Source organism: Elephantulus edwardii, unplaced genomic scaffold (assembly GCF_000299155.1).
Source record: "Elephantulus edwardii isolate Elephantulus edwardi_28Jun2011 unplaced genomic scaffold, EleEdw1.0 scaffold00448, whole genome shotgun sequence".
NCBI lineage: Eukaryota > Metazoa > Chordata > Mammalia > Macroscelidea > Macroscelididae > Elephantulus > Elephantulus edwardii.
The window spans coordinates 630,835-647,541 of NW_006400198.1; the positions used below are offsets into that span (position 1 = coordinate 630,835).

General features: G+C 36.4%; 1 protein-coding gene across 1 annotated transcript in view; it reads left to right on the plus strand.

Annotated features, from left to right (window-relative positions):
• Window positions 1–16,707, plus strand: part of SLC7A11 (solute carrier family 7 (anionic amino acid transporter light chain, xc- system), member 11) — a 113,223-nt gene that overhangs the window by 46,657 nt on the left and 49,859 nt on the right. The gene's annotated exons all lie outside the window — the stretch shown is intronic.

Sequence of the window (16,707 nt, forward strand, 5' to 3'; positions counted from 1 at the left end):
ACCTCTTTTTGTTTTCATTATTTTGGTCACCATAATTTCATTATTACCCTTTTTATAATCTTGGACAGATAAAATTTACTTAAATGGATAATAAATCATATGTAAGTTCTCTTTATGTTCTACATTTGACATTATATTATAACTTGAAAGTAGAAAAGACTAATACTATGTTTTATATAATATACACCCAATAAAACCATATATGAAGCAGCTAGTTGGATTTTGAACATAATCTAGTTGGCAAGTGGGTAAGGAAGTTGCCTAACCAACCCCAAACGCAAGCGATTTGAACCCACTAGGTGTTCCATGGGAAAAGCAATCTCCTCCCATTGTAATAAATAACCTCTGGAAACCCAGTCAAGGATCAGCTGTGGGTTGGTTCCAACTTGATAGCAATGAGAGAGAGAGAGAGAGAGTTGAATTTTGATTGGTGACCTTTTTTTTAGCATTTGAGTACTAACTTGAGTAATAATTGCACTACCAGGTCACCTTGAGTAACCTCCAAAGTTGTGAATTACTGTTTATTTACCAGCTACCATGGACCAACTACTATACTAGAAACATCTTATGTAATGATTTAGTTATTTTATAGTCTAGTCAGTAAAATATATAAAAAATACACACACATATCACACAATGATTTATACATACTAGATTATTTTTTAAACCAGCCTTGCAAAAATATCAAAAGCAAATGAATAGCTTTATCAAGGGTAGCATTTGCTTATAAAGAGTCTCAAATGATGCGTTGTTGTTCTCTAGGTATAAGCAAAGCACAAGAAAATGAAAGAATGAGTAAAAGGGGGAAATAAACACATTTCCAGGAAAGAGAATGACAATTTCAAAGATGAGTCACTACAGCATAGGCATCAGGGAATATGCCTAAGGGTTTGCAGTTCAAATTAAAGTAAACTAAGAAATTTTGGCACCATGTATGTTGGTAAATGATATACCAGTTAAGTTTGGCATATTATATTTGATTAAATTAGATGTACTTGGATAATTTGAGTTTCAGTGCACATAAATAAAGAATTGTGGTTAAAATAATATTTAATACTGCCTGGTTTAATTTATGTAAATAATTATGTACTTTATTTTTCTTGATAGATAATGACTAATTTGTGACAGTTCTGTCATATTTATAATTGCATTTATGGTGGAGAACATACTTATCAGGAGGTAATTCTTTTAGCATTTCTTAGATATGATTAGCTACCTTTCAATTCTAAATCCATACATATACATAGAGGTATAAATGAATTTCTCTTTTTTGTTTTTGAGAGTAATTAGTGTGTAATTTACAGCACAGATAAAAGATGAATCTTATTGTTGTTGTTGTTGTTATGTGCCATCAAGTCGCTTGCGACTCATTGCGACACTATGTACAAGAGCTCTAAATGTCGTTCTATTCGGGGCCAACCTAGCCATCTCAAACGCACTCATTCTCACCATACCAATTACAGAATCGATCCATCTCATCGAAGGTCTTCCTCTCCTGCGCTGCTCTTTCACTCTGCCTTGCAACATGCTCAAAGTATGTCAGACGAAGCTTCAGAATCCTTGACTACAAGGAATATTCTGGCTTCACCCTCTACAGGACAAACCTGTTTGTTCTTCTAGCAGTCCATGGTATATTCAACACTCTTCTCCAGCACCACAGCTCAAAGGCATCAATTCTCTTTCTGTCATCCCTATTCACAGTCTAACTCTCTGATTGCACGTAATTGCGAAGACTATAGCCCAGATCAGGCACACCTTAGTCTCTAGCCTGACGTCGTTGTTCTTCAGTAATCTTGAGAGGTCCCTCACAGCTGACTTTCCCAATGCAATTCTTCTCCTGATTTCCTGACTGCTGTTACTAAGAGTGTTGACTGTGGAGCCAAGTCAACTGTCTCAATCTCTTCACCGTCCATACTGATGCTGCCATTTGGCCCAGTGGTGAGAATCTTTGTTTTCTTGAGCTTCAATCCATATAGGAGGCTGCAATCCTTGACCTTCTGCAGCAAGTGCTTCAGGTCCTCCTCAGTTTCAGCAAGCAGGCTTGTGTCATCTGCATAACGCAGATTGTTAATAGATCTTCCACCAATCCTGATGCCACATTCCTCCTTGTACAGCCCAGCTTCTCGAATGATCTGTTCTGCAAACAGATTGAAAAGGTACAGAGACAAAATACATCCCTGATGGACCTCCTTCTTGATTTTGAACCATGTAGTGTCTCCTTGCTCTGTTCTGACTACTGCCTCTTGGTCCAAGTATAGGTTTCGCATTAGTACAACCAAATGTTCTGGGATTCCCATTCTTCTCAGAGTCAGTCACAACTTGTTGTGATCCACACAGTCAAAAGCTTTTGCATAGTTAATGACATTCTTCTGGCATTCTCCGTTTTCTGCCAAGATCCATCTAACATTAGCTATAATATCCCTAGTACCACAACCTCGTCTAAATCCAGCCTGCACATCTGGCAGTTCTCTGTTGACATAATGTTCCAAACATTTTTGGATAATTTTCAGCAGAATCTTGCTTACATGTGATATTAATGATATTGTTTGATAATTTCTGCTTTCTCTTGGGTCACCTTTCTTTGCAATGGGAACAAATATCAATCTTTTCCAGTCAGTCGGCCAGCTGGTTGTTCTCCAGTTTTCTTGGCACAACTTAGTGAGCACATCCAGGGCAGTGTTTGTTTGTTGAAATATAGCAATTGGTATGCCATCAATTCCTGGAGCTTTGTCTTTTGCCAATTCCTTCAGAGCAATTTGAACTTCCTCCTTCATCACCATAGGCTCATATGTTATTTCATTAAATTCTTCTGTGCCAGCCAATTCCTTCTGATACAATGACTCAGTGTACTTCTTCCATCTTCTTTTGATACTTCCTGGATCATTTAACATTCTACCCAAACTATCCTTAAATATTGCCACCCGTGGCTTGAATTTGTTTTTCATCTTCTTCAGCTTATGAAATGCTGAGAGTTCAGCCCTTTTGATTTTCTGACTCCAGCTCTCTGCACATTTCATGATAGTTTCTTGCTTTGTTGTCCCGGGCTGCGTTTTGAAATTTTCTGTTCAGCTCTTTGATTTCTTGGTTTCTTCCTTTAACTTTAGCTTCTCGGTGCTCTAAATCAATGTTCAGAGTCTCATCTGACATCCATCTTGGTCTTTTCTTCTTCTTCAGCCTTTGTAATGATCTTTTGCGTTCTTCATGGATGATTTTCTTGGTATCCTCCCAGAGCTCATTTGGTCTATGCTCATTGGTGCTCAAGGCCTCAAATCCCGAGATGGTTTTGAAATTCGGGTGGGATAGACTTAAGGTCAAATTTTGGTTCCTGTGAATATAAGATATTTATTGAGTTTCCCTTGTATACAAAGGCTTACTTTGGTTTATGATGAGCTCTTCTAAGTCTAAAAACATTCCAAAAAGAACAAGTATAGTATAGTATAGTATAGTATAGTATAGTATAGTATAGTATAGTATCTTCCCTCTATAGAGAGGGAAGCTGTGATGTAGTCTGTAGGTAGTTGCACTGCTAACACCTTTGTGGTGGTATGAACCAATCAGAGACTCTTCAGGAGAAAGATGAGCAGTCTTCTCATATATAATTCACAGCTATTGAAAACCCTCCGAAGGGTCAGCTATGAGTCTCTTTGGCTTGAGGGCAATAAGTGAGGACAATCATAGAGAAAAAGAGCCCTGATCACATAGAAGATTAAATGTCAAGCTGCTAAAGAAACGTTGGCAGAAAGAACATACCAGCAACTCAGAGGGAGAAAGATGGACACTCTTTTAAGATAGTCAGCCTCTGAAACATGCTAGCGGGTCATCATGATTCAGAATAAACTTGATGTGGTGGGTTTGGGGTTTTTATTTTAATGTCAGAGAAGGAGCCTGATGGTATAGTTTGTTAAGTATCTTCTAACTGCCCCCCTCCCCATACTCATACTCATTCTACAATAATGATTTTATACAGTATTTGTCCTTGTGGAACAGAGTTTGTTCACTCAGCATAAAGCTCCCCAATCCCTCCCAAGTTACATAGTAATTTACAAAATCATTGCTCCTGCATGTTGCGTAGTATTCCATTGTATAAATGTACCACAGATTCTCAATAGATTCATTTGTGATTGGACACGTGGGCTGTTCCCTTGTTCTTGCAATGGTGAATTATTCAGCAGGTTGTTACTGAGAACATTCGTTACTTTAAAAAATGGACAATGATCAGATTACCATAGACAACATTTCAATATTTTAGGAATAGTCATAGATTATATATATATTTTAATGTTATTTAGCAGTTTAAACAAAAAATCAAATCAGATCTGCTGTCAAACCTACTACTGCTGAGTCAAATTTGACCCATAGCAGCCCTTTATCAGGTTTTAGAAGGTGTAAATATTTAAGGGACGGGACCAGCCATCTTTCTCCCACAGGATAAATAGTACATTTCTACTCTTAACCTTTCAGTTAGTCATCCAAACTTTATGCTTGCAATAAAATTGACCTGAATTTCAGATGGATTTAAGTAAAATGAAGTATATATCATCACCTTCATTTACTCAAAATAAATCCAAAATCTCCGTAAATGTTCATTAAAATTAATAAAATTAAGAAAAAAAATAAGGGACCTGAGGATGAACATTAAAAAAATGTCTTGCATTGAGAGAAAAAAAAAATAAAATAGGCGTGAGAGAATTCCAAAAATTCTCTTACTGCAGAGTAAAGTTTCATGTATTATGTATTTTTTAACAAGAGAAACTAAAAGTTTTAAGCATTTTAGCCCAAGTATTAGAGAAAATGTAATAATAATAATAATAATAATAATATTAGTCCATGTATTTTAAAACATAAACAATAGATGGAAAATATTTGTAGTTTCTTGGTTTTGGGTGTTTTTTTATTTGCCTGTTAGAAGGAACCTTCCCACTACCCTGGCCCATTGCTACCCTGCCCACCGCACTCAGCCTTGGAGCCCAGAGCCTTATGCTGAGTGGTCTCAGCCTCACGCTCAGCCACACAAGGAAAACAGAGAGCAAAAATGTGGGGAGGGTGAACAGGTGTAGTCCAAAGGAGAGACGGACTCTGCTGCATGTCACTCTGCCCAGGGACAAAACCAGGAGGAGGGTTCCACATGTGACAGTGCCTTTCCAGATGTTCAAGAAGGACAGAAAGAATATTTGTAGTTTAAGTATAGAACAGATAATAAAATTATGTGGTCCCAGTTCAAATATGTAGTATGTATTATTTTGTAGGTAGAAGTAATTAAAAAATATCTCCATTTACAAGGGAGAATAATTACGATTCCATCTCCTTTGTGACTTGCCAGGATAAATGTCTTTCCCAATCACTCACAGTTGCATGTTTCCAGGTGCATTGCAATGTGCACCTTTCTGGCAGCTGGTGAAATGAATCATCAGGTGAAGATATATCACCTTTTACTATCCTCCACCTAGACAATAAAATGTCCCTAAAATTGTGACCTAATAGAAAAAGGTTTTCATTAATTTAGGTTAGTAAAAAGACTCATGTGATTTAAAAATCTGCAGAATGCAAAGCAAGCTTTTTGACCACAATTAACTACTCTTTAAATGTAATTTATTTCTAGTGAAATCTTTCAAATTACCTGATAGTACCCTATGGAATAATTTCTGAATCGCTGTTATAAGCATGCTTTATACAATAGTTTCTTAATTGTGGTAACGCTTAAAAGAGAAACTGGGAGATGAACAGAATAAAAATAACTAGCTCCTGACATCTTTTTTTATTAACTGTCACTACTTTTTTTGGTCAAGCATTACTTCTAACTTGTTTAGCAAAATTCTTGCTTACATGATAAAACTTAGAGTGGTAAGAAAGGTTCCTATGGTCTTTGTTACTACAATATGTTCCCTTTTAAAAATAAAAGTGAAATAACAAAACAAAAAAGTAAATGTGGTACTCAAAATTTGATAATAGTATTTTAGGAAATATTGACTATATTTATCTGAAAATACAGTAATTATCATTGAACTTTTATAAAACTGTGAGGATTTAGCTTTTAATAATTACCTGTAGCAGGGAAGCTGACAGCTATAGTATTTAGTGTGATCAGTGTCCAAAGTTTTGACTATGAAAGTAATTGGCTTCCAAGGACTATCTAGTTTCAAAATGTTTTTTAAAAAATGGAATGTGTACTAATAATGATTGCTAATGTATACATTTCTTTTTAAAAGTGAAAGTGCTTTTATTTGCAAATTTAATGAGCTCTGCCTTCTGACATTACTTTTGTGAGAACTATGCAATTTATCATTGTTCAAAAAGTTACACAGTGAGAAGAACATATCATTGAGATGTATAATGTTTGTAATCCTGCTCTTAGATTGATAAATCATGTCTTGTGTTGATGAAAGCTAAAAAATGAATTGCTTTGCTTTGACCTTGGAGGTCTGAGATAAGTCAGTTTGTCTATTAAGCTTTTATCTAGTGTTCTTTTCACTTCATTTATTCCTTCTGTTCTGAAGAGTTGGGAAATACTAGACTTAGAGGAAGTCAGTAAAGCTTGATATCATCAGTCATTTTTGAAGAACAGGCTATCAACATGCTCTGAATAATCAACTTTAATAGAAGGTTTAAATAATCAGAGTGTCATGTTTAATTAATACTTTGCCTGCTTCCAATTTATATTTCTTGATGCTGAAAGTCATCACACCTCATTCCAATAACTTAGAAGAAGAGAAACTTGATCTGTTAAAAAATACCCAAAGATTTTAAAGCCATGTAATCAATGAGACTAATCCACAAAGAATCACATTAATAGCAGTCAGTTCAGATCTTACATTCTTATATTTTTAAAGAATATGATCAATTTAGTGTTTGATTAATTCAGGCTTGATTCTTCTCATTAAAATGTAAATTCTGAATCGGTCAATGTGGGGTCTGTATGTTAAAATTCAGAAGAGTGTCAAACTGGAATGAATTGGTTCAGAGTCCCTTAATTTTAATTCCTTATCTGAGATTAAACTAAAGATACCAATAATAATACACAGTTTTATAGTTTTTTGCTTATGAGATATGCAAAACTATTAATGCCTTTATAGGTAAGGCAAAACAAAAGAAAACAAAAACTCTTGCTCAATTGTACTGTAGTAAAGCAGAATTGACAGAGACACTAGAGATTTAATGTTAGACTGCAAATGAAAGGTCAGCAGTAGATACCCACTAGCTTCTCCAAATAAGAAAGGTGGACAGTCTCCTGTTAAGATGTATAGTCTCCGACACTTGATGGAGGGTCACTCGCTGTTGAGTCAGAAGCTATCGAACAGCAGTGAGTTTGGTTTGCCTTGATTGTGCTTGCACCTGGCTTTTAAAGAATGCCGTATTTTTCTGTGAAAGACAAATTTTGTGGTTTATATATGTTTTATAGTTTCCAAACTTAATTGTTAGGGCATAGATACAATGATTTGATTATATGTGCACAGATTATAATCATATTACCTGTTGTGACTTAAAATATGTATATATAAAAGGTTAAATCTGTGACTTTTAAGCCAATTTTTATAAAAAAAAAAACTCTACATAACCATAAGTAAGTAAACATAGAAAACATGGATTTACTAAACACATTGTTGTTGCTGTTGTTATGTGCCGTCAAGTTGCTTATGACTCATAGCGACCCTATGTACAACAGCCCTAAACTCTGCTCTATCCTGTGCCAATTGCACTGCCTCTGACACACCCATCCCAATTACCCCAGTCACTGAATCAATCCACTTCATAGAGGGTCTTCCCCTCCTGAGCCTTCCCTCCACCCTCCCAAGCATGATCTCCCTCTCCCAGGACCTCTCCCTCCTTACATGTCCAAAGTATGTCAGACAAAGCCCCAGAATCCTTGCCTCCAAGGAGCAGCCTGGTTTAACCCTCTCCAGGATGAATTTGTTTTCTTAGCAGTCCATGGTACCCTCAATACTCTTCTCCAGCACATAGCTCAAAGGCATCAATTCTTCTTCTATCCTCTCTAGTCATTGTCCAACTCTCTGATGCATAACAAGTGATTGCAAAGACCATAGCCCGTATCAGATGCACCTTAGTCTCCAGAGTGACACCATTGTTCTTTAGTGCCCTGGAGAGGTCCCTAATAGCAGACTTTCCAATCGCAATACGTTTTTTGATTTCCTGGCTACTGGGGCCAAGAGTGTTGGCTGTGGAGCCAAACAGACTAAAGTTGTTAACAATCTCAATCCCTTCACCATCGATCCTGATGCTTCAGTTGGTCCAGTAGTGAGAATCTTTGTCTTCTTGATGTTGAGCTTCAATCCATAGTGAAGGCTGCAGTCCTTGACCCTCTGCAGCAAGCGTTTCAGGTCCTCCTCAGTTTCAGCAAGCAGGGTTGTGTCATTGGCATAACGCAGATTGTTAATAGATCTTCTACCAATCCTGATGCCACACTTCTCCTCATAGAGCTCAGCCTCTCAGATGATCTGTTCTGCATACAGGTTGAAAAGTTATGGAGATAGGACACATTCCTGGCATATGCCTTTCCCAGTTTTGAACCATGCAGTGTTTCCTTGCTCTGTTCTGACGACTGCATCTTGGTCCAAGTATAGGTTTCGCATTAGAACGATCAAGTGTTCTGGGATTCCCATTCTTCTCAGAGTCAGCCACAGTTTGTTATGATCCACACATTAAATTTGTAAAAAGCTATTTTCCAAGTGTCTCTTTTCAGATGTGAAAACTAAAATTTAAAAAAGTAAATTAAACCCACTTCCCTCAGGTCTATTCCAACTCATATTGGGAATCCACTGGGATTCTGAAGCTGTAATTCTTGTGAGAGGAGACTGCCTCACCTTCCTTCCTCAAAAAAACTGATAGATTCAAACCATTGATCAGTTAACAGTATAAGAATTACATAGTGAAGTTGATGGAGCTCTCAGTATAAAGATCTCTGGAAAATAAGGAATCTCTTGATTAATGACAATAAAACACTGACTCAAATTATATTAAGATCAGACATTGTTTATCTTTAATTTTAAAATATTTGGTATCTGAACTTGATCTGAAGGAGAAACATGGACAGTGCACTCCCAATTATGATTTCTAGCATCAAAAACCTGGAGGGAAGTGACTAGGAGTCAGACTAGACTGGAAGCCAGGAGTAAGTGAGTAAAGCTGCGTCATTCTACTGTATGAATTTATCCCTAGAAATATGCATACAAGTTTGATCCAGTTATTAAAAATATATTTTAAAGCAAGAATATAATAATGTGGATGAGCAACTAAGGCAGACTAAAGGTCAAATATTTTTACCAGATGTCATAGAGAGACAGAAACTTATGTTCAGAGAGCAAGTTCACCAAATTATTCATCCTTGATTTTGCCCAGTTTAAAATTCCTAAATAAAGGAACATGTGGTTGATGTACCTTGAGATCAAAATGCTGGCACTGCCGCTTGATATATGCATGAAAAACACATTTGGCTCAAACATGGTTTATTCATGTAGGGATGAAACGTCAAATAAGTGGTGCAGAAATTATAGGATTATATTATAATATTTTATCACAAGGTGTTAAAAAAAGACAGATATTAATCCTTCAAGTGCTTGGTGAATACCATTTAACTTTTTTCTTTTTTCCCTAAATTTTGAGGATTCTAGCCCTATCATGTGAAACAATTTGAAGAGCAATACTTCTGTTTCACTTCCTTTCATATAAATTGTTTCTGAGTTCTGTTTTCATAACATAAAGGATAAAATTAGATCATGACAAATTATAGCTAACATTGAGAAAAATGGAAATCTCAGAACACTTAATTGAACTCACGTGAAACTTGTACCTCAACCAAGAAGCTATTGTGAGAACAGAAAAAGGGAATGGTATAAGCTTTATAATTAAGAAAGGTGTGCACTGGGATTGTATTCTGTCTCCATACCTATTCAATCTTTCTCATGGATAAATTGTTTGAGAAAGTGACTCTATGAAAAAGATATGGCATCAGGATTGGAGGAAGCCACTTCAATAATCTGTTAGACAAATGGCACATCCATGCTTGCTGAACGTAAGGACTTGAAGCACTTGCTACAGAAGATCAAAGAATCTAGCTTTCAGTATAGATTGTATATTGCATAGGACCACTGTTGTAAAACGGGACTGACATCGGGGTTGAGGGAAGACTGAGAAAGAGGGGATAAATAATGTATACCACATTGATACAGATGAGGGAGAGAACTGTTTAAAAGGGATTTATGATTAGGTATTATTGTCATGATAGGAGTCCAGAATGAAGGCTATACATTGGAGTGGACTTAGGGGGAGGGATTGATTAACAATGAAAGAATTTTACTTTTCAAAAAGAAGAGCAAATTGAGGGGGAGGGAATGGGCAGGGAGAAAAGTGCAACAATGAATGAGTGGAAACCCTAAGTCTCAGTAAACTTTCATTAAAATTAATTAAAAAAAGAAAAAAAAATTCATACCAGTGGTTCGATAGGCAACATCATGATAGTTGGAGAGAAGATTAAAACTTCCAGCTACTTCTTCTTACTTGAATCCACAGTCTATATACTTGGGACCAGCAGTCAAGAGATCAGAAGTCATATTGCACTGGGAAAATTTGCTGTGAGGGACCACTCCAAATTATTGAGATGCACTTATGTCAGTTTAAAGCCCAAGGTGCTCCTGAGTGATACCATGGTCTTTTCATTCATTTGTTATGCATTTGAGAGCTGGACAATGAACAAAGATGACAAAAGTTGAATTGCCGCCTTTGAGCTGTGGTATTAGAGCTGTGGTACTGAACATCCCATGTCCTGAAAAAAGAATAGGAAAATATGTCTTGTAGAAAGTGCAGCTAGAGTGTTCTTTCAAGGCAAAGAAGATAAAGCTTTATCTCACATACTTTGGGTGTGTTGCTAGGAGAGAGACCATTCCTTGGAGAAGGACATTATGCTTAGAAAAGTGGAGGGTAGATGAAAGAGAGGAAAACGCTCAATAAAATGGATTGACACAACTGTCACAATGTATGTACATAGCTCAAGATGTCAGAAGTTGTGAGGAAGGCACAGGATAAAACAGGGTTCAAATCTTTCTTCATAGCATCGCTATAGGTTGTACTTGACTGGAGGTCATCTAACACAACACCAACAAAGTTCTGTTGTCAATCTTATTTTGAGCCTTGAAACATAAATTCATGTTCTAGGTGTAATTTTTTTCTAAGTAGTTGATTTAACTTTATTCTAGATTTTACTGACCTCATGGTAAGAAATTGCAGTGCAATACCAAAGACACATAGTTTGAATCCACCAGCTGCTTTGTGGGAGAAGGATGGGCAGTCTCCTTCCACGTGATTTATTGTCTCTGAAAACCCACTGGAGGGTCAGCTATGTGTCTGTTCCTTCTCATAAGCACACAATAACTCATATTTCTTTTATCTTTAAGTTGCTCCAAAGAAGTATAATGATTTTTGTCTTGTAGCCACTAAGAAGAATCTGACTCATGATGATCCCGGGTGTTATGGAAAACTGCTAACCAGGGTATTTTTGGTCTTAGTCTTATAGAAGTAATTGCCAGGCCTTTCTTCCATGACAACACTGGTTATGTTTAAAGCACCAAACTTTTATGGTTAGTAATGTAACACCAATTTTGTGTCATTCAGAGACGGTATAGGTATAGTTAATAGAATCATAAAATTGTAGAATTAGAGGGATTCTGTGTATCACCTAATCTATCATTTTATAAGAAATATTATTTTCCTCTGTAGTCTTTTTTTCAACTTAACCTCAGAGTAACATCTTTGTGTTCATTTATTTACTTTAAATACTTAAAAGAAGTCTTTTGCAGGTGATTTGCCTAATGTAATATATGCACATATTTCTTCTTACATACATACACAGCTACCTATGTGGTCTTTCAAGTATTTTTGCTTATTATTGCTGTTGCTGCAAAATTGCATATGTCAAAGTTTTTACCAAATAATTGTCCCTTAGTCTTATGTAGTGCCATCACCTTGTCCAAATCATGCACACACCATCAACAGTAGGTATCCTGTTCATGTGTTGTTGTTGTTGTTAGGTGCCAATGAGTCAAATATGACCCATAGCAAACCTATAAACAACAGACCTGAACCCTATCTTATCCTGTGCCATCTTCATACTTCCTCACAAACTAGAGCCCATTCATTGTGGCAGTCACTGCACTATGTCAAGCCACCTGGTTGAATTCCTTACCTTCTCCAATCTGAGCGTCATATCCCTCTCCAAGGTTTTTAAATAGAAATATTCATGTAAAATCAAATTTAAAAAAAACGAACCATAACTTCCTTGAACCAGGCTGGCATTCTCTGTCACTTTTTATTCTTATTAGCAGCCTGCTAACTGTTGTTACCAGATTCGATGGTTAGAATCCTCTTATCTGAAAGGAAACACCTTCCATAATCAAAGTCAAGTCACCCATTCAATCTCCTCCTCCTTTTAAAAAATACTTTTTATTACACTAGTTTATTTACAAAATTCAAACACCTTTTTTTTTCACACCAGTTCCTTCTCATTTCCTTAAACACCCCACATCAAATTGTGTGACCCCATGATTAATTTCCCCTCCTCCTTTTGACTTCACACTATCTGGAAATTGATCATCTTTGTATCTATCTTTCTCTAACTGGAATTAGAATATTAGTTAATTGCATAAAAATGTGGTAAAATACGTTTACACTTTGGGATATACTTAGGAAAAATCCTTACTCCACCAGGATATCATTTGTGGTTTTCTGTTAAGGAAACCAGGTGGTGCTATGATTAAAATGCTTAGTCACTAGCCAAAATGTTGTAGTTCAAGCACACAATCTATTCCATGGGGAAAAACGTGGCAGTCAGCTTCCATAAAGATTTACAGACTGGAAAACCACTTGGGCAGTGTAGTAGAATTGCCGTTGTTAGGCACCATCAAGTTGCCTCTGAGGCATAGCCACAATTCAACAAAACACAGTCCAATCCTGTGCCCTCCTTACATCAGCTGAATTTAAGCACATTGTTGTAGGTACCTTGTTATTCCTTCTATTATATTGAGGATTTTCCCCTCTTTTGCTGAATTGAAATTGATTAGTGTTTTTGTTTGGTTTTGGGGAATGATTTGTTGCTTGAGTATCCATTAGGATTCAAACCAGTTATGATCCTTTAAAAAGTATAATAACATCCAATAGTCAGTATATGGAAAAATAAGGTAAATCCAGGGTAGTATATTTACTCACATAATTTTGTTCTTATCACAGATATTAACTCAATTTATCAATCTACTCAGTAAAATAAGCAAGTTTTAATTTTTATAGGTGCAAACTGAAACTGTGTTATCATTGCAAACATCTAAAATGAACCAAATGAAGTTAAGACTTTGAATGGAGACCAGATTTCCTTCACTTTTATTAACTGTTAAAATATTCATTTGTTGAGTCTTTGACAATAGCACGGGGCCAGGAAATCAAAATTCTGTTCCTATCTTCTCTTAACTAGCTGCTTGGCCCTGGATAGACCTCTAAATTGCTTTGGAATCTTTGTTTACCAAATTTAAATGACTGGTAATAATCTCTATATTAGAGTTCTCTTGAGGTTGTGAGGATAAAATATGTGAAATTCAAAAATGTTAATAAGCTCAACAAGTAATATATAAACACCATCTGCAACTAAACCTATATTCTTCAAAGATTAGAATATTTCATAATCCTTGAAAAATTTAGAGGATTAACATAATTGTTTTATGAACGGGGGGGTGCCTTTTCTACACACATGACCTATTAATCAGCTTGAAAATTGTTCTGCATCATCAGCAAAGTACCCAATTATTAGTAGTTAAAAGGTTCAGAAGATGATGAGAACTACTTTATATTTAAAAGTTTCTAACTCCCTCAGGTAGCAATATGCTCATGCATTATAATCACAATCTCTTGGCTGATTTTTCCTTCTGAATCAAATATTTGTTTGCCCACACCCATACTGTAATTGTCACACTGTTGGCTGATGCAATGCAAGAAATGTTTGTGCTTCTTTCCCTACAGTCACCTATTTAAAGGTTTGCTATCTTACCAAGAAATTGCCCTTGTGAAATCTGACGACTTTATCTGAGTTATTAGTATTTCATATTGAGTTGTTGATGTTTTGTATTTTTTTGTGTATTTTTTGTTTTGTGTGTGCATGGTGGTTTGTTTTTTTGTTTTTGTTTTTTTGCGGCTTTTTTTTTTACAAGAGAAACAACAGAATGGGGAGAATAGGAGTTTGCAAGTTTTCATTTATTCCACATGGAGTTGCACTGCTAACCCAAGGACATCCCTATCTGGTAGCGCAGACCCACTGGTAGCTCTACAGAAATATGACTAGTGTTTTTCCCATGAGATTCGCACTCTCCAAAAACCTGCTGGAGACTAAACCTACGAGTCCATACTGACTTGACGACAGTAATTAAAAAAAAAGACATTTTATTTAGATTTGAAAATGATCTACTGATATATCTGACTAAATATCTTACTCATATTGTGGTGGTTGTGTACCATTGAGTCAGAATCGATCCATAGCTGACCCTTCAAGAGGTTTTCAGAGGCAGTAAATCACGCAGGAAAAGATTGTCCATTTTTCTCCCACATAGCTGGTGGATTCTAACTGCATGCCTTTGGGATTGCAGCACAGCTTCTTACCACTAGGCCATGTAGACAATATATCTTGCTGTTGTTATTAGTGGACATCATGCCAATGATAAAGATTTGCGAGCAAGGGCAAGCTATTTCTTTTCTTCTGTACTGCTTGTGTGTTGTATTTGAAATTCTTTACCATAAGGTAAGAGATACCTTTGTTTGAAATTTCTTGCCACAGAAGGCAAAAATGATCTCAGTCTTAGCTTTAGGCATTGGTAATATCTGAGTGGTAGTTGTTTCCCAAAAACAAATCAGGTTTTTGTAATCTGCCTTCTCTGGAGACAGGCTCATTGCTTTTAAAAATCAAATGGTTTTCCTGGCCAATCATTTACTACTGTATCATATACTCAGTCTTCCTCTTGTATTTTCTCTATTGTAGTAGAAGTGGAACTGATAGGGAGTGTTATCTCTGGCAGAAGCTTAGCACTAATCAATACTGATGCTTATCGGTCAAGAATGCAGTGATCAAATGCAAAGACTTGTGCTTTATACAGTGAGATAGGTGTATATTTCTATAATATAGAAAAGAGTATGCAACTAAATCTGGTATGTTGTTGAGTTATTATGTGCCATTGAGTCACCTGCAACTCACAGCAATCCTATGTATAGTAGCTCTGAAGCCTCCCTTGTTCTAGCCAGTTTCATTGAGTCCAACATTCTTATCTCCCTTGCCCCAAATACTGTATCAATCCATTTCATCCAAGATCTTCCTCTCCTGTACTATCCCTCCACCCTTCAGAGCATGATGTCCTTCTCCAAGGACTAGTCCCTCCTGGTCACACGCCCAAAATATGTGAGATGGAGCTTCAAAATCCAAGGAGAAACTTGGTTTTGCCCTCTTCAAGACAGACTTACTTGTTTTCTTGGTAGTCCATGGTATGTTCAAGACTCCAGCACTACAAATTGAAGAAATTGGTTCTTGTTCAGCCATTGTCCAGCTCTCTGATGCATAATGATTGTGAAGACCATCGCCTGAATCAGGCACACCTTAGTGTCTAGACTGATATTGTTGATTTTTATTGGGAATTACAAGTAGTCTGGTGAGGTGAGGTCCCTGACAACAGATTTTCCTAGTGCAATTAGTCTTTGGATTTCCTGACTGCTATATCCAAGAGTGTTGATTGTGGAACCAAGCAACCTGAAATTTTAATCATCTCAATCTCTTTTCTGTCTAACATGATCCTGCCAATTGGCCCAGGGGTGAGAATATATCATATTATGTGAAAATGAAAATTTATTATTTTTAACATATAAAACCAACATCACAAATCAAACACAACCCAAAACTTTCTTTACATGACCCTCACCAAGATGCAAGAAACCAACTTCTAGAGTGGATCCACTCTATAAACATACAAAAATGATATTAATTATAGAATAAGTTCAGGTCTTTTGTTCATAGGGTCACTATGAGTCATATTTGACCTGATGACACTTAACCACTCTTAAATGAGACTAGTATTGTTATATTTGGAGGAACATTCTCCTACCAATTTGCCATGCTGGAATAATCTGGGTTTGCTGTGATGCTAAACTTTATGCCACTGGGATGTTGAATGCCATAGTGGTTTCCCAACATGGACAATGTTTGATGGAGCTCCCAGCTGTAAAACAGTTTTAGGAGCAGGAAGAGCATCAACTTCTGAAACCACATGCCTATAGAAACTCTATGAACTTGGAAAAATGACACTACCTGTGGAAAGGCATTAGGTCTTTTGTTCATAGAGTCGCTATGCGTCATACTCAACTTGATGGCAATCAACAAACAAAAAAACAAACAAAATGAGAAATAGGTCAAACTTAAAATGCAGATTTTGTGGAGGACATTTTCTTAGTGCTAGATGGACTGACTGGACTGGAAAAGTGAAAATCCTGATCCCCTTCTGAATTTGTAAAGATAGGACAATGAACTTTTGAAGAGGCAAATTAATCAATATATATATATCTTCTTCAATTTAATATCATGGTCATTTTCTCAGTTCTAGACATACCAAAATGTTGTTGTTGTTGTTGTTGTTGTTGTTATGTGCCGTCGAGTCATTTGCGACTCATAGCGACCCTATGTAC